Consider the following 24660-nt stretch of genomic DNA (forward strand, 5'->3'; position numbering starts at 1 on the left):
GACTTGAGGCAGGGATTATTGGCTACTGCTGTGATACTCTCTGTGGAATACATCCTTCTGTCCTCTCCTGTGCACACTGGTAAATTAAATAGCAGTATCTTGAGCTACTGTCTGGTCTAAGGCATGCAATTCAAGTAGTTCTCAATGATTACTGTTCCTGAACTTATTTATGAATGTATCCCATTATAAACGCAATTATAAATCTCATTCTCAGAAGAAACACCTAACCTGTCTATGATCATTTATGTCATAGAGTAACAGGTTTTCAGTGGCTGAATACATGTTTTAAGATGTAAAAAAAAAAAAGATATATGAGTATATTCTGTATAAATTCTGTCCCAAGTGATAGACTCAGAAGCACACACAACTCTTATAAACACTCTGATATGCTGTGTTAAGGTTAAAAAAAAAGTTGTCACATCAAGTGTTGTAAAGAACTAAGTCCCCTCCTGTTAGTGTCGCCATGTCACATTTTCTCCTGTTCATCATATGCTCAAGGGCCCTCTCTGCTGCCCCCCTGGCCTGTCACAAAGGACTGACCAGAGGCTGCCCAGCCGGCTGCAGCAGTGAGATCACTGGTCCTGGGTTCGCCATCCCAGTTCACCACTTTCTGACCATGTACTGGTCAGAAGTTGAATGTTCATCTATTTCCGTGAGAGTGGTTTCCTCACGTGTAAAACAAGGATAATAAAAGTTCCTCCCCTTTGGGGTTTGCCCTGAGACTCCATCAGCGTGTGCCTGTGAACACAGAGCCTGGCACAGGGCCCCTTTCACAGACATTGCACACGTCTCCCTGCCCGGGTACCACATGCTTAGGCGCGCTTCCCCAAAGTGCCACCGGACCTGCTTCTCACGTGACTGCTGGATGCCTGGGTTCCTGGCTGTGAAAACCATGGCCTGCTGAACCTCGTTAGGGAGACAGAGGGTGCCATGCAGAGGAAGAAGCCAGGGCTACTTCTGCAAACCGTTCAGTCCTCACTCTGGTCTCCTCTCTGCTCCCCTCTGCCTGGTGACAGCCGCTCTCTGCCTCCTCCCACCACTGATGGAAGCTGGGAGCTGGCTTAGCCTTTGGTGGCTTCACAGGAGTGTCTTGAGAGTAACAGTGTCAGGGTTGTGCTTGGAGCTCGTTGGAGTAGGTGCTTGTATAAATCCAAGAAACCTTGCTTGACACCTAGTGCCCATTCCACCAAATGTCTTGTAGAAACCTCGTTGTCAGGATGTCCGCCCCACACGTTTGTGTTGGTTCTAAGAGCCGCAAAGCCCTCCGGGCCTCAGCCATGTTCCGCTCTTCCTCTTCTGTGCTTCTGAGTAGCAGGGAGGTCCCTCCCCGGCAACCGCAGGTGGAGAGTCACAGGGATCCGGTTTTCTATAAGTGTGGTTTACTTGAGGCGCATCACTTTCTGTGACTATAAAATGAGTAGGTTGGATTCAGTTATTTCAGAGGTCTGCTTGAGGAGTCTTAATTATCAGTCTACGATCTTTTCCTAAGGAAAGTTCTCTACTGAAAATAGGTGAGTGGGGCACAGAGGACGGGGAGTGTTTTTTAGGGTCTCCATTTTATAACTGAGGTCCAGAGATGGTAATCAGCTCTCCCAGGTCACAGCAGGGAGAAGAGCCCAGCCTTCTTATCTGTTGTTAAGGCTCTTTCTTTGACTGTATAATGAGAAATGGGCCTTGAGATAGAGAGTGTTTGGTGTTCTCCTGTGGGAAAAAAAGCTAAATTCTTCTGTACAGATCTTAGGGGCTCTTTGATTTCCAGGAAAGCATTCTCAAGAACTTTCACTTGCATTTTATTTGGGAAATTCTAATGGATTAAAGTATAAGGATTGGTTTCATAGTATAGGTCTTGGTACCTTGCAAACCTAGGTCTTGCTCCACTGTATATTGTTTTCAAGTGTGTCATGAACATTCTGCTTCTTGAAATTTGGACTCTGTCCACTGACATGGTCTTAAAGATGATTATGTGATGACATCAGAAACCTGTGTCCAAAGAGCCTATTCTTTTGTTTTAATTGAAGTATAGTCAGTTTACAATGTTGTGTCAATTTCTGGTTACAGCATAATGTTACAGTCATACATGTACATACATATTATTCCTTTTTGTATTCTTTTCAAGAGCCTATTGTTTGAAGTACCTGTCCTTTTCCTGGGAATTCTGACAGTCCTTCTTGAAAACAAGATCTCAGTCCTGTAGCTGGTGGTAAGGCCTTGTGGGAACCATCAGAGTTAAATAAACAGTCTAGAGAAGGTGGACACTTACAATAACTGTGGTTAATTTATTACTGATAATAGTAAAAAATCTTGTGGGAGGGTATAACAAAAATGATGCAAATGAAGGTGAAATTTTTTTTTCTGTGGTTTGCTAAAGAAGATAACGAAGCCAATTTAACAAATGGGTTTTGGACAAAAACCATCTATTAACATAGTGATTAAGACTACTTTAGAGAAAGTCTGGATTAGGTCCTGAACATCTGTATTTTAATAAAACTCCAGTGGTAAGTTTGATATTTATCCTCAGTTTGAAAGCACAGGCCTAGAAGATGTTAGATGCAAATTGAAATATTAAGATTGCAATTAGACATTCAAAAATAAGAACTGAAGTTATACCTGATAACACTATAATGTTATTACCTAATATCAGAGAAAGGTCCACCAGGACTCTGGTAAATAGAAGCATATAGTGAGCAGTGAGGGGACTGACAAATCTCCAGGAACTTCCTACACGTGACAACATTACTAAAATATTTACATTAATAATATTTTCCCTGTTCACATTTAACCTAGGGAAAACCGGTTACCTCATCTGATAATTTTTTCCTGTGCAAATCATAGTGATATATCAAGTATATCTAGTCATTCTGCCACTTCTCTTTTTATAACGTGACAGAATCCTCCAGGGCCTTCTGGGAAATCTCAAGAGTTTTCAGTGCAAAATACATATTGAAGTATTATTTTATTTCATTTTTCATTTAGGATTCTGTTGGTGGAAGGCAACAGTAAAGGTGCCTGGACATTTGAGTAGTTGAGATAGGTTTATGGAAAAAAAGACATAAATAGAAACAAGCCCCAAGATGCCCAATTGTTGGACAGTTTAGACAAAAACTTTAAAGCAGTTATTCTAAGGTTGAGGAACTAAAGGAGAATATGTTCAGTGAATGAAAGGGAAATATGATCTTAATGAATGAACAGATAGAGAGTTTCAGCAGATAAATGGAAAGTATAAATAACCAAAAGAAAATTTTGGAACTTAACAATAACCAGAATAAAAACACACTCTAGATGGGCTCAGCATCAGGTTGGAGATGGCTGGAGAAAGAGTCAGTGAACTTGAAGACATTACTAGGAATTAGCAAATTTGAAAAACCGAACAAAACATATATCCTTGAGACTTTTTAAAAGTGTTGTATTGGCTTCTGCTTTATAACTCTTTGAATATAAGGAAGTAATAACTCTCTTGGTACTTTAAGCTAGGCTCATCTTTTTAAAAATTCTCCGGGACCCCATAGGGCCCCTACAGCTAAAAAAGAGGCCTGCTATAATAATATAAATGAATAATCATCTTGGGGAAATAATCACCCAAATTTTTCACTTACCCCAACTTAAGACATGGTGTAGGAAAAGCACTAAGAAGACTACTCATTATCTAATGTTCAATTGGGCAGCCACATTCTGTTACACAATTATCTTCTATAAGTTATACATACACAGTGAAGTGTCATGGTTAGACACGTGAACTGTGGTGCTGGGGTGCTTGGATTTAGCTTTTGGTGATACCATTTACAAATTGGGTAACTGTGGGCAAAATTCTTACTTTGCTCATCTGTATTACGGAGATAATAATAGTTGATACCTAAGAAGTTTTGGAAATTATGGAAGAAGATACATGTAGAGCACTGGGAATAATACCTGGTACATATGTGTTGGTTGTTATCATTAGATGTATTTCCCCAGATCCTTTAATAATAGTTTTTCAGAAAGAAAATATTAAAAGAATGAACCACCTTTAAAAGATGGATTTTTAAAGTATCATATCAAAAATCTTCCTAAATGTGCTTTAGAGATTATAACAGCTGTTGCCTTTCCTCTGCTGATCAGCAAAGGCATTACTTTTTGAAAGTGGAGATACTGCCTGCTTCTTTGGAATAGCTGTCCACCACAGATAAACAGTACTCTGCTACTGGGTGTGTTCGATATGTAAATAGATTGTGGAAACACAAGAGGCTGGTTTTTCAAGTTTCTGCTCCTAGTATTCCATGAGGGTCAAGTCATCCAGCATTCTACAGTTCGTATGTCTGAACGAAAAGTGAGCCTACAAAAATGGTCTAGCCATCAGATTGAGGTAAGAATGATGTGTGTAGGGGTCTTTGCTGTGACATCTGCTTTCTTGATTTTTTGTATTTTTGTGTGTTTGTGGGGTGCGCTTTGCTTGTCGGGAAATAGAAGACTCCTTTCACCATTTGACAAGGGATTTTACAATAAAAGGAAAAAGAAGGGAAATATATACAGAAGGGATATTTGAACCTCCGGCTGCTGTATAAGTTTGATGGATTGAGGAGAGAAATAGAGATATCTTCTTGTTACTAGCACTTAACTTAATCTGCAAATTGAAACATTGCCCTAGATCTTATTGAACAATGAATGTCTCCAGGAACAAATATGTATCCTAGTGACATAAAGAACATACATAGTATTTCTGCCAGAAATACTGTGTCACTTTGCCAAAAACCTGTCATACCTCTATGCATGAAATAGCAGGCCTTTTGCTCTGGATTTTCTTCATCTGTTAGAAAACTCAGATTTTATTTAGCATTGTTGAATTGTTTGTTGCAGTCAGTCCTATTCTTGATAGGGTTAAATATCTAATGTGGACATGTGTTTAGTAGAAGGATTGCTAAAGTTTGGAAGCCCTGAAATAATTTCAGTACAAATATGATGTTTTTAACACCACAGAAGATGAGATACTGACTGTGAGTATGAATATAGTACACTAGAGATAGGGATCAGGTTTTTTAAATTACCTTTTTAATATAGATTTTTAAATTAGAAGTGAAAAACGCCATTTTGCAACCTAGCATATCAAACTGTATATTTAAGAACAAAGGAGGTATCTATTTAAAGTGTACCTCCTTTGATGTATACCTTCAGAGTTGTGAGTAGAAAGTATTACTTATATATGATAATGTATTTAAAATACTACTTAAATCTTGGCCTCCTTAAAGTATCTTTTAAGTATAGGAATTGAGTGTTTAATTTTTTCACTTTATGATAAATTGTTTATATGTGGTTTAGACAACAGCTTAAACACAAGACTTTTATCATTTAAACCCCTTGGCTTAAGTGCATGAAGACATTAAATTGGACTCTGGTGAAATTCTTAAACAGATCCTACCATCCCTGAGTGGATATATACACATACACACATATACATATATATTTACACAGGAGCAACTAATATCAGGGAAACAGATGAGGGAAAAGGTGAGAACATGTATTTTTGTTGTCAAATCATGTTTATTCTATATACTTAAGATCTTCTGAAATGCTCTGGCCAGCCCAAGTTTGGGAATTAGCTGTGTTGTCATTCAATTTATTCAGGTTAAATAAAATCTTCTAATAGGTTCAGGAAATAAAATAATAAAATAATTATCTCTCCTTCTTTGTGTCCTGGAGGTACACGTGATACTTTTGTTGAAACTATTTTGTTATAATCATTTAGTATGTTACAAAAAGGAAAAGGAAATACAGCTTTAATATGTGAAATGAGCAGTTTGTTTTACCTAAGCTTTATTATACAGTGGCTATCTTGCCATCATATGTAAACAGTCAGCTGTAGTACTTTCTATTTTGAATTTACTTGCAACTGTGTTTTTGTACATCCCACATATGTTGCTTGTGTATGTGCTTTCGCAGTCACACAGTCGCCTCCACACACACGCACGTCTTTCGGATGATTTCACAGGACTTTTCAGCTTCTCTTGAACTTCGTTCCATTCCTGGCCATGTCTTTTCTGTGGGTAGTATCGTCATTTCCCTTGACTTCTGTTTCCTTCCCATGCTTTCCCCCACATCTTCCATCATGCCTAGCCCATGGAATTCTGATTCTACCGAAGACAGCAGTAATAAAGCAGGTGGGCCCCTTTGCTTCCATCACTTGTCGAGTTGGTAACTGTTGTGGCTACCTTAAGTTCTTGAAGATCATCTGGAAGTCATACAGAGCTCTAAGAGGTACAAAATCTGGTAAATACATTGTGTATTAGGATAGTAAGCTCACTTGATCTGGTTACTCTCTCTTTTCATCAAAAACACATCTCTAAGAGATGGTTCATAAAATCCACCCCCCCCCGCCTTACTACCCACTTTCTCTCTTAAAATCCCACTTTCTTTAAATTGCCCTATGACATAACATCCACCTCCATCACTTGACTGGCACTGTACTTCCAAGGGTCACTTGTGGTGCTTTTAGGAAATCTAATTACATTCATTCATTTATCCATTCATTCAGCCATTCAATAAATATTTATGGAGTGACAGCTATGCATGGACACTACTAGGCACTGAAGTTACAGTAGGGAACATTTAGGTCTGCCTTTATGTATCTCCAGTCTAGTTAGGAAAGATGTTAATTTACCCAAATAATTTATTACAATTGTGATAAGTGCTGTGAAGGATACTTTTTCAAATCCTCCTTTCATTCGACTCCTTTGCTTTATTGACATTCATGATCACTTCCTACTTCTTGAATTTTCTCCATCTTTGTTATTGATTTCTATCTATTCAACTACTTTTCTACCATGTTCCCTCTTCTTTTCTCTTCCATAAGTGATGGAAGAATGATAAATAGTTTGCCCTTTAAACTTGAGAAATATGTTGATATGTCACAGAATCAAAATATCAGTATCCAAATTTCTGAAGGTTACAAAAGCAGACTTAGCTATTCTCTGTATTCTAGAAATCTCTTTCTTTAACTAGCATATGCTTATAACATCTCAGGATGCAGGGGACCTTAGGAACTCTATTCCTCGCAATTTATAGGATCACTGGCCAGAGTATGTAATTTTGCTAACACACAATATTCACTTTGGATGAGGATTTTTTTTTCCATGTTAAAAAAAGACACATAATACTTAGAATATTCCAAGGGTGGTTTTACATGCCTTAAATTGTTTAACTCATTTAATCTTCAAAAGAACTCCATGAGATACCATCGTCATCATCATCATCACCCTATTTACTTAAGAATAAACTTAGGAGCATAGAGGTTATGCATAATTAACGAGTAATTGAACCAGGCTTCAAACCCAGGCAACCCAGGACCAGAACCCATATTCTCAGCCATCTCAGGACCTCTGTGCTCTGGCATCTGGTGTAAGAGGGCAGCCTTATGGGGTCCTGGGCAGCTGTTAAATGTTGCAGTTCCTTGACAAGTAGTATTAAATATTTGATAGCTTTTCATAATATATAAAAATAAGATTTACACAAAGTATTCCAATATCTGTTCAAGAGGAGTCTGACTTTTCTCACCCATGATTCTGTATGTGAGCATCAACGTTTTCAAAGAGTGATGCTCTCTTTCCTAGACAGTATATTATACTGTAAATTGGCAGCTACTTTTCGTTGTCCTTCATGGTTGCTTTTGCCACAGAGATATTCTCTTGATTGTGTGTTAGTTTCCATCTTTGTTTTGCTACTATTTCGAAAGTTCAGGGCTCAATTTTTAGAGTTGCCACTTTATTTCTGTTTCCTTTTTAAAAAAATAATTCCAACTACTTCTTGTTCATTTAAACATTCTCTCACCTTAGTTAAAAAAAAACTTTCTCGAAGCATTATCAGCTACAAAAAATAATTTAATAGGCTTTTACTTCATTTTCTTCTTCACTGAATAAAAACATTAAAATCAGACTTACCGTCACTGAACCCGTTAATAACCTTATTCATTTCCAAGTAGGCACAGTACCATTTGTAACTCCTGTTAAAGTTTAATTTAGCAATTTCCAGTCCTTGTAACAGTTGACTTATCCAGGCTAATTTGATTTAATCTTTCTAACCAAATGCCAGGAAATACTCTATGCCTACATTATGAACACATCCAATTCATTTAAGGATTTGTGGTTCATGTAAATAGACTTCAGTGGCATTTTCATTTTGGTGTCGTGCAGTCAGAAAATATTTCCAGGAGTCAGGACTTGGAGGGAAATTAAGATAATGAAAAATATATATTTCATTTTAAAGCAAGCAAAAGCCTTAAATCCAAACAGTATAATGTTAAAAAAAATCCATTTAACATTAACAGTGTATTCTAAGAATGGAAGTGGTAGATTTTACCAGAAAATATAGTTGAGATGGGTGGGAGGTAAGAGTGTGTACGTGGATAAATCATATTTGGAATCTAGCCATCAAATGATGATGTTCCAAGGTTCAGAAATAGACTTTAAACATACTTTTATCTGGATTATAAAAACTAAAGTTCAGCAACAGCCCACTTGGTAAACACAGCCCAAGAGAGATCATATGAAACATATTTATTCAAGTATCAGAGTATAGACAAATCCATTAATACACCTGTCCAAGATCTACGTATGGAGGACAACAGTTTTCAGTCTCCTAGTGTGAAATTAAAATTAGCATACGATTTAAAAGTATGAAATTAATTTTGTTTTAATCAAGTGATATGATATCAAGGATGAATTTTCAAAGTAGTAAGGGCCTAATACAAAGTAGGCATTTTTTCCCTCAACTTTCAACAAATAATGGTGTTTTCATAGCTATCTGTGGATAGAAACAAATGGATAATTTTTGCGTTTGTATTTTGGCCTGAACTAGATATGTGTTAGAACACATTTTGTGACAAAGAATCAGTACCCTCTGATTGAGAGACCAGCTCAGGGGAAAGAAATAACTACAAGGAAGTCCAGTCAGTGATGTGGGGTGGGGGGAAGGCTGGGATGTTCTGTTTGCAGTAGCCTTGCTCAGGGAGGAAGAATTGAACCCACTTCAAACCACTCAAAGCTGTCGTCTAATTTTGTTGGCAATTACTGAGTTTGAGCTCTAAACACAGGAAGGTTATTTCTGAATCGGTTATACACAACAAACCAAATAGCTATTGATTTTCTTTCAAGTGAATTCCTGTTTGACTCTCTCATTGTTCTTGTGAGTAAGTGTTACATGTTTGGCTTTATACTTCAACACAATAGGATATTACTAAATATTCAGCATCACTCAGATCTACAGAGCATGTTCCTGAACAATGAAGATAAAATTCGGTGGTAATATTTGATTGATTATAGCGGGAAAACTATTGAACCTGGGTCAGCAAACATCAAACGTGTGTCCAATTACTGCTACCAATAATAGTAGTAACTGTTCGTCCTTTCTGAGGATTTCCTACAACCTAAGGACTGTTCACATGCTTTCCATGTAACCAAGATCATTTCTTGGTTCAATCCTGTCTTTAGGATCCCATGTCTAACAAATTTCAGAGCCTAGATTTGAACCAGAGTTACCTTGGTTGAGTTAAGTTCTAAAGGAATTTCCTTGGGATATTTTATCCTGTTGCCCCAATTTTTACCTTTCTCCCTGGTTCACAGGCTCACCTAATCCATGCCATTATCTATAAAGCTGTCACTGATGTGGTCCTGTCCCCAGTGTCTCATTGATTGGCATCCTCTCTGTGACCTTCTGTCCAGGTGGTTGGAGGTGGGAGTCTGCACTGATCGTTACTCAAGGCTCTTAGATCCACTGGCCCCTCACACTTGCCATTCCCACAACCATTGCCAACCACTCCCTCTCCCAGCTGAGCTCCTCAGTCCATCCCTACAGGAGCCCTGGTAGCATCAGGCCTTTCCTAACCTCACCTCTCTCTACCCTCTCCACACCCTGACTGCTGCTGGAGCTTCCATTTCCTTTCTCAGTCAGGGGAGGCTGCCCCAGTATCGTACCCTGCATTCTCTCTTCACCGTCTGATCATGAAACCCCATGTTCAGATCTCCAAGTTTTGTTCTTGGTAGAGTGAACACTTAGTTTCTGAGGAACATCAGAAGAAAAAGAAAACGTATCGAGAATCACCTCACAGTCTTGTTTCCCGAACTATCTGTGGTAAAGAACCAGTTTGTTTTTAATTTCCCAAGCCACCTCAAAGTGATACTTTTGTAAAATTCACTGTGCAGTGACATGAGTCCACTGATGACACACTCCTTTGTCATGTCAATGTCGAATTCCTATAAACGTTTTGAAATGCTCTCCATTTTGCAGATATCTGGCATCAGACCAATAACCAACAGTTTACTGATGAGCGCCAGTCTGTGAACCACATTTAGCATAGCTTTGCCACAGAGACAACCTTTCTTGGGAACAAAAGGAACAAAGGATCTGTGTTTACTGCAGTCCATCTTCCATTTTGCAGGTGTGCCTGTGTGTCCATCTTTGTACCGTTCTTTAGTGTACAAATGTGTGCCCTGAAAGAGCAAGACTGTTGGACATTGGTGTAAGGTTGACCAAAACAAATTGTATATATATATGTATGTGTGTACGTATACAGTTACATCTGTGTGTTATGTTATATATTATGTTGTTGTATATGTATATATGTGTGTGTAAATGTATATATTTTATTCTCCAGTGCAGTATAAAGTTCACAAACACAGGCACTAGAGGAAGGCTGCCTTGGTTTGAATCTTAACTCCACCACTTACGAGCTGCGTGGCATTGAGCAAGTTATGTATTCTCTCTCTGCCTTATTTTCCCTATCTGTAATATGGGAAGAGTAACAGTAATTCACAGGGTTGGTGTGAGGATTGAATGAGTTACTGTGTATAAACCAACACCTTCGAACAGTGTCTGGGGCTTGTATGTAAGTGCTGTGTGAGTGTTCACTGTCATTATTACCATGAGCCAGAAGGAAAAGGAGTTAAGGCAGATAATAATCATGGAGCAGGGAATAGTCAATCTGATATAATACAGCATGGATAATGGAACAGGCATGGTTAGTTAGGATGTGGATAATGTGAAATATGTAATGATTTCTTTTTGGCTTTGTGTTTGCTGTCTGAGGAATTCCATCACTTCACGTGGAACAAGAGTGTGTGACAGGAACTGTGGTAGACATTTTGCATTATCTGTTCCTTTTGATCCCCACAGAAACCCCATGAGAAGGGTATTATTTTTATCTCTACAGAAGAAGAAACTGAGGTTCAGAGAGGTTGAGGTAGCTTTGCTTCTCTAACACAGTAAGTAGCAAAGGTGGGATTTGAACTCAGCTTCCTGACTCCAAAACCTGGAGTCCTTGCAGTTTTTTACTTGAGATGTTCATTGGAAAACCATGAGAAGTTTTAAGAAAAAATGCAAAGTCTTGCCCATAACTAGAAATTGTTTAGTTTGATTAAAAAAAAAGCAGCTTTATCGAGATATAATTCACGTACCATATAATCCACCGATTTGGAGCATATAGTTCAGTAGTATATTCACAAGTTAAACACCATCACCACAATCTAATTTTAGGTTTTCATCCTGGGGGTGGGCCTGGCAATAGAGTCCCTGAAGTCTTCACTGCAGGGCAGGAGACCCTGTAAGAATTTTTTTTTTTCCCTGTAAGGGTTCTCGAATGGACTTCAGATGGTTTGTGAACCTTTTCTAGGGTCCACAGCTTTCATTATCTTCTTTAAAGGGATAAAAAACAGCTCAGGTAGTATGAAGAAACTCTCAACCAGTGTGTTCTCAAACTTGAGGGTGTGCACAAATCACTGGGGGCTCTTGTTAAATTCGGATTTAGTAGGTCTGGGGTGGGGTCCGACTGACTTTGATGAATTTTGATGACAGGAATACTAGCAGTGGACCCCAATTAAGTGAGATGTTATCTGTCCCCCAGTCCTATTCTCATTAGCAGATATGTGTTGCCAGCCACCACCACCCCCAAACTGTACCTACTCAATCATTATTATATTCTGAATTTTGTCAAGAAAATATTTGTGGACATTTGTTTTCTCTTTTTAAATAAGTAGCTACAAAATAGCCATGATTTTGCCTCTTGTAACAAAAAGCCTGACATTTACTGGCAGGCCCTCAGTAGAAAAAGGTTGCCAACGCCAAGTGTAGACCATGGTGTAAGGCCCTCCCTGAGGAGCATAAATGTTGTTCATCTTACTCTCTACAGCCCTTGCTGCATTTGTCAGAGGTGGGGTTAGCAATCAGACTGATAGGAATCCTAAGTCCGAGGGGCCATAAGTTGGCTGCCCTCCTCCCCCCTCCCTCCTGGCTCAGAAGAGAGGTCTGGGCAGGTGAGAGGCAACTTCAGGTTTTCTTTAAAAACACATCTTCCTGGGTTGCAAGCTATTTGCCTGAGTAGCATGGGTGGGTTTCACAAAGGATCTAGTGTCTTCTCAGCTAGGTCCTGTCAATAAGATTCTGGAAGCAGGTTTCCTTAGGAGTAACTTGCAATGCATCTAGAGAACTTGGGTAATTGGAATTGGATGACAGTTAGCTGAACTTATGGGTAAAATAGGACATCTTCTTAACACCAACTTTAAAAGCTGCTTAACACTTAAGGGGTGTGTTCAGAGCTCTGAATTTGTAAGAGCTTATTTGACCATGCATTTTAAAGGTATGATGACATTCCTGCTTCTTTTTTTTTCTTTAACATTTTTGATTGATTTATAATCATTTTACAATGTTGTGTCAAATTCCAGCTAAGAGCACAACTTTTCAGTTATACATGAACATATGTATATTCGTTGTCACATTTTTTTCTCTGTGAGCTACCATAAGATCTTGTATATATTTCCCTGTGCTATACAGTATAATCTTCTTTATCTATTCTACATTTTGAACTCCCAGTCTATCCCTTCCCACCTCCCACCCCCTTGGCAACCACAAGTTTGTATTCTATGTCTATGAGTCTGTTTCTATTTTGTATTTATGTTTTGTTTGTTTAGATTCCACATATGAGCGATCTCATATGGTATTTTTCTTTCTCTTTCTGGCTTACTTCACTTTTTTTTTTAATGGGTATAGCATTTTATAAGTATGAAGACATTCCTGCTTATTTTCCAACGGTAGCTCACTTTGCCTCCAATGAAAAGGATATGCACTGCACTCATACTAGAACATAGATGACTGTTCGAAATTCTCCAGGCTTCAAATGCTCTCCTATACTGTAACCTCCACTGTAGAGCTTCCTCTCAGATGTCGTTTTTGAACTATTCTTTCCTTTGGTCTTGGTCAGTGACAGTTTTAGATCTCCTAACTGATGGCTGATTTTCAGGCTTTCTGTCTACCTTTTTTTTTTTTTTGATGCAAGAGGTTGTCCATTCTCAGCATCCACCCCAAATAATCCCTGTTATCACAAGGCCCATAACCGTGGTCAGATTTTAGTACGCTCTGGGGGGAACAAGTACAAAGTATGACCTTGAAAGAATTAGATTATACACTGAAATAATGGTAAGCTTTACTACTTTATATTATTAGAAACTAGGATAAGGCCAAAGAAGACGTGATAGTACACTGGACTGGGCAAACTTATCATATGGTGCATTTTCCAGGGTTTCTGGAAAGGATTTAGTGTGGTACCCAGAAACTCTGGAAATCATGCAGCTGGAGGTGTTTATAACAGTTTGATTGGTTAATTGAAATGTGAACTTAATGGTGGCCTACATTGACTCTGAGTGATGTACTTGACTCCCAATCCATTAGACTCAACTGCATCTTTCACTCTGTTGATTTTCCCCTCTCCCCAGTCTCTTTCATCAGCTCATTTGTTCCTTTGTCTCTTCTTTAAAAATAATTGTTCCTCATGTTCCCATCCCTGGCCCTCTTCTCTTCCTGTGTACTCTCACTTGCATAATTTCAGCCACCATATGGGTACCAGTGATTCTCAGTTAAATGCCTCTAGTGTAGGCTTCTCTGATAAACTCAGTTCCATATTCCAAATGCCCTTTGGGACAGGTCTTGGTTGCTATTTGCTTCATAAGCACCTCGGACCTCAACATGTCCAAATTTTAAGTATTTTTTTCTCTCAATCTTTTTTGTCTTGTTTCCTCTATCTCTGTTAATAGTATTACCATCAACATTCCTAGACTTTACCCCCATCCTATTGAATCAGGGTATATGGAGATGGAACCTCAGGAATCTATTTTTGCACATGCCCAATAGGTTATTCTTATGGACACTAAAATTCAAGAATCTTTCAGTCCACCATGCTGGAAACCTCAGAGTCACTCTCTTCCCTCTTCCTTACCACCCACATCTAGTTAGGAACTGGACCATATTGAGATCATCCCCACTATCTGAAAAATTTTCCTTAGTTCCTTTCCCACTACCACAGCTTTAGTTTCTCCTGGGCATTCCTGCACGAGCCTCCTCATCATCTACATAAACTCTACCCTCTCATACAATCGCTGAGTGCTGATGTCTTTCAAAACACAAATGTAACATAGAAATCTGACTGTGCTATTCCTTGGCCTAAAAGCATTCAACAGTTTGGTGGCATGGGAGTAGTTTTCAGACTTTTTAAGGTCACAGAACTCTTTCTTCAAATAAAATCCTGCCAGGAAATCCAACTTACAGAACAGATAAAAGCAAGAGGTGCTCCGTTTGAAGCAGGGGTTGGTGCCACAAACTTGGCCATGCAACCTGCCTTGCTGAGTTTCCTAAGAAACCATTCCCAAAGGCACAGTTTGGAAAACACTGGGTAGATTCCAGGTGCTTTATTTGGGTACCGAATTCCTTCCTGGCTAGCATCCTCCTTCTTCGCACCTCTTCACCATTAACTCAGACCCTAGCCCTGAGATTATTCGCTATTCCCTGGACTAGTCACGTGTATTTGTGACTTTTTGTGTTTACTCTCTTCACATCCTAGAATGACCACTTTCCTCTTTGTAATTTTCTTTGTGTTCTCAAAACCAAGCTGGCATTTTTGACTGTGGTTTTTTTATGTTTATGTCTATCTCCACTACGAAACAGACAAGCTCTTTGGGGACAGAGACCATGCTTTCTTCATCTCTGTATCTCCTAGATCCAGCACAGTTTCTGACACATGCTTTTATACATGTTTATTGCATGAACCTTGGTATGGTCTGTAACCCATTCTATCTGATCTTTGGTTTTATTTTTTCCCAGACTTAACATGCCTTAATAAATTAGCATTACTTTAAAAATACATTTATTAACCACAAAGCTATATGACTCTACTACTGATTCCCCCCCCCCCCGTTCAATAGTCAAGTGTGACAACCAGTGGATATGTGTTTTGTGTATCATGGTATTTGAAGTTGAGCTCATATGGCTAGACTATATATTTTTTAAAACTTTTTTTTTGAGTTACAGTCATTTTACAACGTTGTATCAAATTCCAGTGTAGAGCACAATTTTACAGTTATACATGAACATACATACATTCATTGTCACATCCTCTTTCACTGTGAAACCACCACAAGATCCTGTATATATTTCCCTGTGCTACACAGTACAATCTTGTTTATCTATTCTACATTTTGACTATATTTTTGACAGCAATAAAATTTGCTTTTTTTAAAAACTGATTTTATAAGTAATGTGCATTCATTGTGGAAACATAGAAATGAAGACAATTATAAAGAAATTAAGATACAGCTGTAATATAACTACTGGGAGATAATATTTTGACTGATTTCCTCCCATTCTTTTTTCTATAATATTTAGGGGTATATGTATTTATTTCCTTTAGCACAGTCGGAATCATACTGTATAAGTAGTTTATATCCTGATTTTTTTCCACTTACTTTCCTATTGTGAACCTTCCAGCATATTATCATATTTAAAGGAATCTTAGCATTATATAAAAATCCCCTACTACTATTAATAAAAATTGGGGGGGTGGTGAATAGCTCAAGTGGTAGAGCGCATGTTTAGCATGCACAAGGTCCTGGGTTAAGTCCCTAGTACCTCCTGCAAAAATTAATCAATCAATCAAATAAATTACCTCCTCCTAAAAAAAACAAAACAAAACAATAAATTTTTAAAAAATTGTGGAATTTCTGAGCAATTGCTGAGAAGTTTGTAAATTCTTAATAGAAAGTCTAGGAAGCTAGCGAGAGACCTTTCGGTATTTTGTGAATAGAAGGGAATGGAGGTATGTTTTTACTGATCTGTTTTAATGACATATTGCCAACTTCAGTGTAATACCAGAAAGGATGGAGGGCTCTAAAATGTTTTGAGCATCTGTTACGTGCCAGATATTGTGCTAGGCACTTTGTATACATTAACTTATTTTAAAACTCACAGCAATCCAAGGAAGTGGATATTAATATTCCCATTTTACAGATGAATAAACCAAGACACAAAAACTTAGTGGAGCTTGTCCATGTTATTCTCTCAGGGAGTAGAATTAATCCAGTTAGTTTCCAAAGCCCCATGGTTTCTACAATGCCAACTCTGAGAGGGTACGCAGAGCCACCCTTTGATTCTGAGGGCTTTGTATTAGCAGTGTTTACCCTGGAGAATATAATTCTTTTGGTGACCGCAGTTATGAATCCCTAAAATTACCCCCGTTTGTCTACTAGAATATACATTTTATTTTTTAAGGTAGAACATACGTGTATTTTTTCTGCAGTCTTGTTGATTGCCTAAGGTATCAACTGTCCCTCAGAAAGGTTTATGAATCCCTACTGCAAATAATGTGGCATCTACAAGTCTTGCAGACACCCTTCCAGAAATCTTTAGTTTTATTCATTAGGTCCCGCATTGAGAACAGTACCTTCTCTTGCTCTCTTACCGTTTTATGAGTCCCTGGAATCCAGGGAACCAGTTTTCTCCCAGTGCCCACCAGCACTGTTGATAATGTTTGTTTATAGAAGAGTTTCAAATAATTTCTCCTTCTGCTGACTGTGCTACCATTTTATGGTATTTTTAAATAAAAATATGTATCATAATTAAATAAAAATATGTATCATTTATGCATCTGTGTATGTAAATAATAGTAACTCCTGTATTCCTTTATCAGCCAGGCATTTCAAGCCCTTCGTACTTCTCTTTGTATAGCTAAAGTGTCTGCACTTGTACTGACCCAGTGACAAAAAATAGGGAGTCATGGGACACGTGCAGTTTTTCCATTCCCACCAAGAACTGGAAGAATGCATGACCCTTGATCTTCAAATTCCTGGTGACCACAAACTTACACATCCTGTATATTAGGAAGTGAGGTATGGTAAATTCAAATGACCACACATTCTTGATTACTCTCATTCCTTTGGAATCCAGTTCACCCCCTTCAATCTGAGATGGCTTCAGTGATTTACTTGACAAATAAAACATGGCAGAAGTAATGTTCTGTGACTTCCAAAGGTCAGTCCTAAGATGTCTTGCAGTTTCTGCTTTGACCTCTTGGAACACTTGCTCTGAGGGAAGACAGCTGCCATGTAAAAACCCTTGACCACCCTGTGACCGCCATCGGGGAGAAACTGAAGGTGCTCTGGTCAGCAGCCCTGGCCACGCCTTTCCGGCCTTCAGATAACTTTGAGCTCCATCTGCTCTCTGACTGCAGCCTCATAAGAGACACCAAATAAGTGCCTCCCAGTTAAGCCCAGTCAACCCCCAGGCTGTAAAAGATAATGATAAGTTTTTGTTTTAAGGCACTGAATTTTGGGATGGTTTGTTACTGAGTGACAGATAACTGAAACATGAAAGAATGATTGTACATGTTGTATTTGGAGCTAATAAGCTTCACTTTCAAGGCAGGTTTCCAAGGAAATGCCAGTCACTGCTCTTCTTCCTACTATGTTTTGTGTGATGCGTCTTTCTCTTGTCCTCATATTCTCCCTGGTACATTTTTTAAAATTAAATGAAACAGATTTTTTCTGTTTATTTTGTGTACATTTGCTCTAAAAATGGCAATATTTTATGAAATTCTGTAACACAGAATTATTGGAAGAGTGTTAACCTGTGGTGGGTTCTATTTAATAGAACGGTTAAGAAGGCATCCATGTTAAGGAGGCCACCATAATATCATGTCCAGTGGTTTCAGTGATACATTCCACTCTCAATCCACTCCCACCGCAGTGGCTCCCACAGAGCTGGAATATTGTCCAACTTCATCTCAAGCATCTGCCCAGAGTTTAGTTTCTTTTTTCTGCTCTGTTTTGGCATAGAGCATCACCTCAGGCTTATCCAACATTCCCTTCTGGGATGAGGTGCTGAATGTTTAAATTTTTATTTTAGGCATTTGTCTTCAAATGTCTTATTTTTCATCTCATTCATTGGAAATCTGAAATGAGTCTTATGAACCTAAAATCATGGTGTTGGCATGTATTTCTTCAGGAGGCTCCGGGGAGAATCCATTTCCTTGCCTTTTCCAGCTTCTAGGAGCTGCGTGAACTCTTTGGCTCATGGCCCTGTCCTCTATCACTCCAACCTCTGCTTCTTTCATCACACTTCCTTTTCTGACTTTAACTCTACTACCTCCCTCTTGAAAGGGCCCTTAAGATTACATTGGGACCATCTGGATGATCCAGAGTAATTTCCCCATCTCAAGATCCTTGACTTAGTCACATCTGCAAACATTCTGGTGACTAAGACATGATTGTCTTTGGGGTCATTATTGAGCCTCCCACAGATCACCTAAGCTAGACTAAGAGGCATCTGTGGATACTTAGCCATTTGAAGATGAAGAGGGGAGGAGAAAGTGTTCCAGGCAGAGAGTCTGGCGAGTAGGAAGACCTGGAGGTGAAGAAGATCATGCTTCTTTAGAGGAATGAATTATTGAGTGTGATTAAAGGATAAATATGACAGAGAGGGATAGGCAAGAGTCAGATAATGAAGTGTTTTTTTTTAAACCATATTAGCTAATTTGAACTTTTAAGGACAAAGGAAAGACAATAAAGGATTGAAACATAGGAGTAACAATGATCCAGTTTCTGTTTTAGGAGGAATCTGATGTAGGAGAGCAAGAACGGAGGTGAGAAACTGTGTTGCCGAAGAGCCAGGGTGGTATTACCTAGTTCACAACATGTCTGAAACCAAAATCGATTATCGCACACCAAAACCGGCACATTTTCCCAACTTCCCTATTGCTGACAGTGTCACCTGTACTCTTCTAAAATCAAATTCTTAAAATTATTTTTGCCTTCTTTCTCTCTTTTGCTTCTAACTCCTGTCAGTTACGACACCTTATCGCTTCTTAAAAATTTTAAAAGACATAAATAATATTTGATTATATGAATGTGTATAAAATAATGAACAATATGGAAATAAGCCCCTTTTCATCTCTTCTCTAACCCCTGACAATCCAGCTCTCATCTTTACAAAAGGTAACATGATTAACAGATCAGTATGTATCATTCTGTGCCTTATTCCTGTGTATTTTTATATATGTTTGTATTGATTGCATTGCATTAAATGCATGTGCATTTAAAAGCATAAATATATTTCTACTTTCAACTAATAATGTAGCTTAGATATTTCCATGCTGATACATATTTTTATTTAAAATTTTTTAAACATTGAAGTATAGCTGGTTACAATGTATCAATTTCTAGTGTACAGCACAATGTTTCAGTCATACACATATATAGATATATTCATTTTCATATTGTTTTTCATCAAAGATTACTACAAGATATTGAATATAGTTCCCTGTGCTGTAGAGAAGAAATTTGTTTTTTTATCTATTTTTATGTATAGTAGTTAATATTTGTAAATCTCAAACTCCCACTTTATCCCTTGCCACCCCCTTTCTCCCTGGTAACTGTAAGATTGTTTACTATGTCTGTGAGTCTGTTTCTGTTTTGTAGATGAGTTCATTAGTGTTTTCTTTTTTCTTTTTTAAGATTTCATATATAAGTAATATCATATGGTATTTTTCTTTCTCTTTCTGGCATACTTCACTTAGAGTTATAATCTCCGGGTCCACCCACGTTGCTTCAAATGACATTATTTTATTCTTTATGGCCGAATAGTATTCCATTGTATAAATATACCACAGCTTCTTTATCCAGTCATCTGTCGATGAACATTTCTGTTGTTTCCATGTCTTGGCTATTGTATATAGTCACTCTTGATGATTATGCTACGATGACTATCTATACATTATTCTCACATATACACACAGGTATTTTTCTATAAAATAGATTCTTAAAAGTGGTCAAAATATTCAAAACCTAAAAAACTATTGAGGTAGGATTGACATTAAAAAGCTGTACATACTTAATCATCTAACATACCTGAAACTGTACCCTTTGACCTGTTTTTTTTTAATTTTTAAAAATTTATTTATTTATTATTATTATTATTTTGGCAGGAGGAGGTATTTAGGCTTTATTTATTTTTGGAGGAGGTTCTGGGGATTAAACCATGCACTCTACCACTTGAGCTATACCCTCCCCTCGCCTTTAACCAGTTTTGAAAGATTCAGTTCATTGTCTGAAAAGGTTCACAGGAACCATAAAGGCTCTGAGATTTTACCCTGCTTTCAAGCTAAGAAGTAGGCCTGTCACAGTTTTATGTATAGTGGTTGAACACATGCAATCCTGGGTCAGATACAGTGGATTTTGTTACAGCACAGCAGGTCTCATGAACTTCACGTTGGCGTTGGTTCCCCATGCCCACAAGCACAATGCCCAGGTGGAAATTGTGCTCGTGGTGGATTTGCGTACCAGCTGAGGAACCCTGAATATAGGGAATCCAAATGTTTTACAGTGGACTGCAAGCAAATCTGCCCTCTGCCCTTGAGGTAGAATTGTGCTTTAGTAAACAAATTGTAAGCAAATCTTCCCTTGGAGAGAGAGAGACAAAGACAGAGACAGAGTATGTCTTCCATTTGTCACTATGCAAACATTTCTGGAAAGATTGTCCAGGACAGAAGGCCAGTTAGTGCCTTTGCTCACGAGACGTGTAAATACGGAAGAGGTCCATGGAGAATTCTCTCTCAACTAAGGATTGAACCTGTTTCCACTTCCATCAATGGGATGTGAGTGTGCCCATTTCCACACGTGATCAAATTCAATACTGAATTTTTGTTTTTTACATTTTTGTAATTTAATGAAAAAACTAAAAAGTGTTCTTTCTCTTTGTTGTAATTTGCATTTGAATTCTTGGTGAGCTAAATAAGCATCTTTTCATGTTGTTACGAATTGCGTGTGAGGTGCTAATACTGTGAATTACCTGTTCTTACTTATGCCCCTTGTTTTATTGGTTCATTTTCTTATAATTTGTAGGAGCTCTTTATATTTTCTAGATATTGATTCTCTTTCTGCTTTATGTGGAACAGTCTTCTCCCAGCTTGTCGCTTGTTTCTTTTCATTTTATTTATACTGACTTCCTTTGTACAGATATTTAAAATCTATATATGGTATATTCAGTGAAATGTTTTTTGGCAATACAGAATTTTATAGGTCTTGGTAGGTAAAAAGCATGCAGGGGAATGGCCAGATAATTATGTCTGTCTGCCAATTTTTCTTTGAAATATTTCCCTCTTGAAATTATTTAGATTTTTTCCCTAACTAATTTTTTTTAAAAAATAAGTATCATCTTCTCTTTAAAATATCGAAATACATGATGCTGAAATTAAAAACTGTTAACTATCTCTTTCAAAACTGAGGGTTCTATGACAGTCTACAGTGAACATCAGAGCATTAAAGATTCTGGAAAGTTGTGATACTGTTGTTCCCTGGAGGCACTGAGAGACAGTCTCTGTAATGGTTGGAAACAGGGTCCTTGAATCCATACTGTCCTATTAACTGTATGACTTTGGACATACTGATTAATTTCTGTATGTGTCAGTTTTCTAATCTGTAAAATGGGGGTATTAGAATTTAATCTGTGAGGGAGTCATAAGAATGAGTTGAATTATCTAAGTGTTAGCTCTTATTATAGGACATTCTGAGGATGTGGTTCTTGGAGTATCACTGTAAAGCTGGTGATATTGTTACTTTGCCTTCTGATTATTGTTTGGAGAATCAGTAGCATTGTGAAAAATAAATTCAACTACTGCGCTCCCGTGGAATGTGCCACACGGAGTTGCCTATGAGAGAAGAAACTGCTTTATTCAAAATAAATGCCTGCAATTCTGTAACATCTGCCCTTGAGCCTTTCAGCTTGGATTTCATAGTAAAAGGGCTGTTTCTTTCCTCACAGCATTTTTATCTCTATGGTGGGTCTCACCTTTTGACAGTCATGTGTATTCTTGCCTGCTCTTCTATTTGAAAGGCACTCCCAAGTGAATTTTGCATATGTTGATTATTCTAAGCGTCGTAAACGTCCCTCTGAACGTGCTGAAAATCCATCTAACTGTTGTCACATAATTACAGACAGACTGGAAGTGAATTTTATTTGTATTAATTTCATCCTAAGAGCACTTCCAGAAACATTCTGTTTTTAAAGCTGCATTTCAAATACCCAATAATGGGATACATTCAAACAGACCCTCTCCTGTGACTGAAATATCAGCCCCTATTAATTTTAAATGTATATTATGCAAAACAGATAGTTTTTTTAAAAACCTAGGTCTTTGACGCTTTGAGGATTTTTGATTATCACATCTTGTCTGATACTCTGCAGAGTTAATGACCTGCGCTGAGCTATCTCTGCTGAAAGGCAGCAGCATGACACGCAAACCATCTTGTCAGCTTTTAAAATATTTTAGCTCAGTTCAGCAAGGCTACTGGCCAGAGAGGGAAAAATCCACATGTGAAGTGTTTAAGGAGAGAGATGTGTTTAAGTGAAGATGCTGAGGAATAAAATAAAAATGAAGTTGTCTCTCCTAATCTGTCTAGTGTTTACTGGGCACATTTAACTAAACGAGGGAGAATCAACTCTGGATAAAATGTACTCATGATTATTTTTACTCATTTTTTCACTTGATTAAAGTGTGTACATAGTGGGGTAAGGGCTTCAACGAGAGAGGCTATGAACTAGCTGAAAATAGGCATCAAAAATGGTGCATACTTATAACCTTTAAAAATTGTGACTCACTGTATTTTACACCTGAAACTTATGTAATATTGTACAGCAACTATACTTAAGTTTAAAAAAATTTTTTTAAATGTAAAAGGTGCATACTTAAGCGAACTCATCCCAACCCCAGATGCTGGTCCTCCAAAGGCTCAGAGATGTGATTCGGTCAGCATACAGTGAATGGATCAGACATAGGTTCAAACTAAACCAGACATAGAGGGTTCCATTAGCAGGACCAGGACATCTACTTCCTGAAGGGACAGCTGAATAGGAAGCCAACTTACAACCAGAAGTGTCTTAGAAAGAAGTGAAATAAAAGCAAGAGGAAAGAATTTTATGGTGTGAGTGACTAATGGCATGAAAATTGGCCAGACTGAAGCCTCATCACCCAACATGGAACACGTACTACTGGGAACAAATAGGTTATTTTCCTTTTGAGGCTCAAATGCTTCTGCTGTGGTCAGAGTCTGGAGGGCACCACAGCATCTAGCTCCCTGGATCTCCCTTATCTACGTCTAAGCTCTTGTCTCCTCGTGTCCACGCTGTATTTCTCCAGAAGGACTGGATTACCATCAGTTAGATTCCATATTCCTGAATTATAGTCACAGTCCTGTCCTGCCTTCCGGAGGAAACAGCCTGATTTTCTTGATAACATTTGGGTTACTTCTGATCTCCTTGGTCACTCATTTAGACATCAACTCTCCCAGTCCAGATCTAGATGAGTAAACATCCACTTAGGGCTACTTTAGGGTGAATTCAACTCTCTCTGACTAATTCTGTTTTCCTTCTATCCATGCTTGATTTCCAATCTTCTCTCTCACCTTCCTGTGTTACCACCATGGTGTTACTGCTACCTTCCCTTTATTTGCCTCATGAATAAACCCTTAGATTTTTAGAAGGCAGACTTGCATATACAACTCAAGGCAAGGATAACCATAAGCTCTAGGTAACACATTTTTACAGCTTCCAACCCCTTGGATAATTTCTGAACACACTTCTATAGAATATTCACATAGGACATTCTAACTGTGGTTTCAAATATAAAATACTTTATAAGTGAACTTGGCTGTAATGATAACATATTCATTATCTGAGTTACCACGTGGTTTTTTTGTTTCTGCATGAAACCAGATGAGACACATAAGGGGCAGAAAAAAATAATTGTGTTCTTTATCTGAGAGGATTGCATTTGACAGTGATGTAAAAACCAGACCTTTCTGAAGAGCCCCTTTTGCTCTGAACCTTGTTGCTTCCTGTTCATGTCAACCTTGGGCTCCTCTGATCCCTGCAGCCTCTAGTACTTTGGAGATAGAGGAAAGACCTGGAGTTTATTTCCAGAGTCTGCACTCTCTCAGACCTGGGCAGTTTCCTCTGAGCGGGATAGCACATGGTCTGTAGGAAGCAGTTCAGTTCTGAGTCATTTCAGCAAAGTTCTGGTTCGGTATACGATGTAGAGAACAAACAGATGGGGGCTTTGGAAAGTTAAAGAGGCCCTGGACAAGACCCTATCCTTCCAGATTCTGAGGTCAACCTGACGTATGGTTAATGGGAGGTCCCAAAGCAGTCTTTGAATAAGTATCTAGTTATGCTTAGAACCCTGGCTAGAACCAAGCAAACCAAGTATGTAGTTTGTAGTTCATAGACCTTGGGGGAAGCCAAGGGTCAGTGTCAAGGGATGACGCCAAATCACAAAACTCAGTGGGACACGGTAAGAGCCATCATCCTTAAGGGGCTGTACAGAGAGAATCC

The 24660-nt window shown here is 38.2% G+C and overlaps 1 protein-coding gene across 1 annotated transcript in view; it reads left to right on the top strand.

Annotated features, from left to right (window-relative positions):
• The window catches only part of SYTL5 (synaptotagmin like 5), a 215396-nt gene that overhangs the window by 106523 nt on the left and 84213 nt on the right, over positions 1–24660 (top strand). The window lies entirely within an intron of this gene.

This window comes from Vicugna pacos, chromosome X (genome assembly GCF_048564905.1).
Source record: "Vicugna pacos chromosome X, VicPac4, whole genome shotgun sequence".
NCBI lineage: Eukaryota > Metazoa > Chordata > Mammalia > Artiodactyla > Camelidae > Vicugna > Vicugna pacos.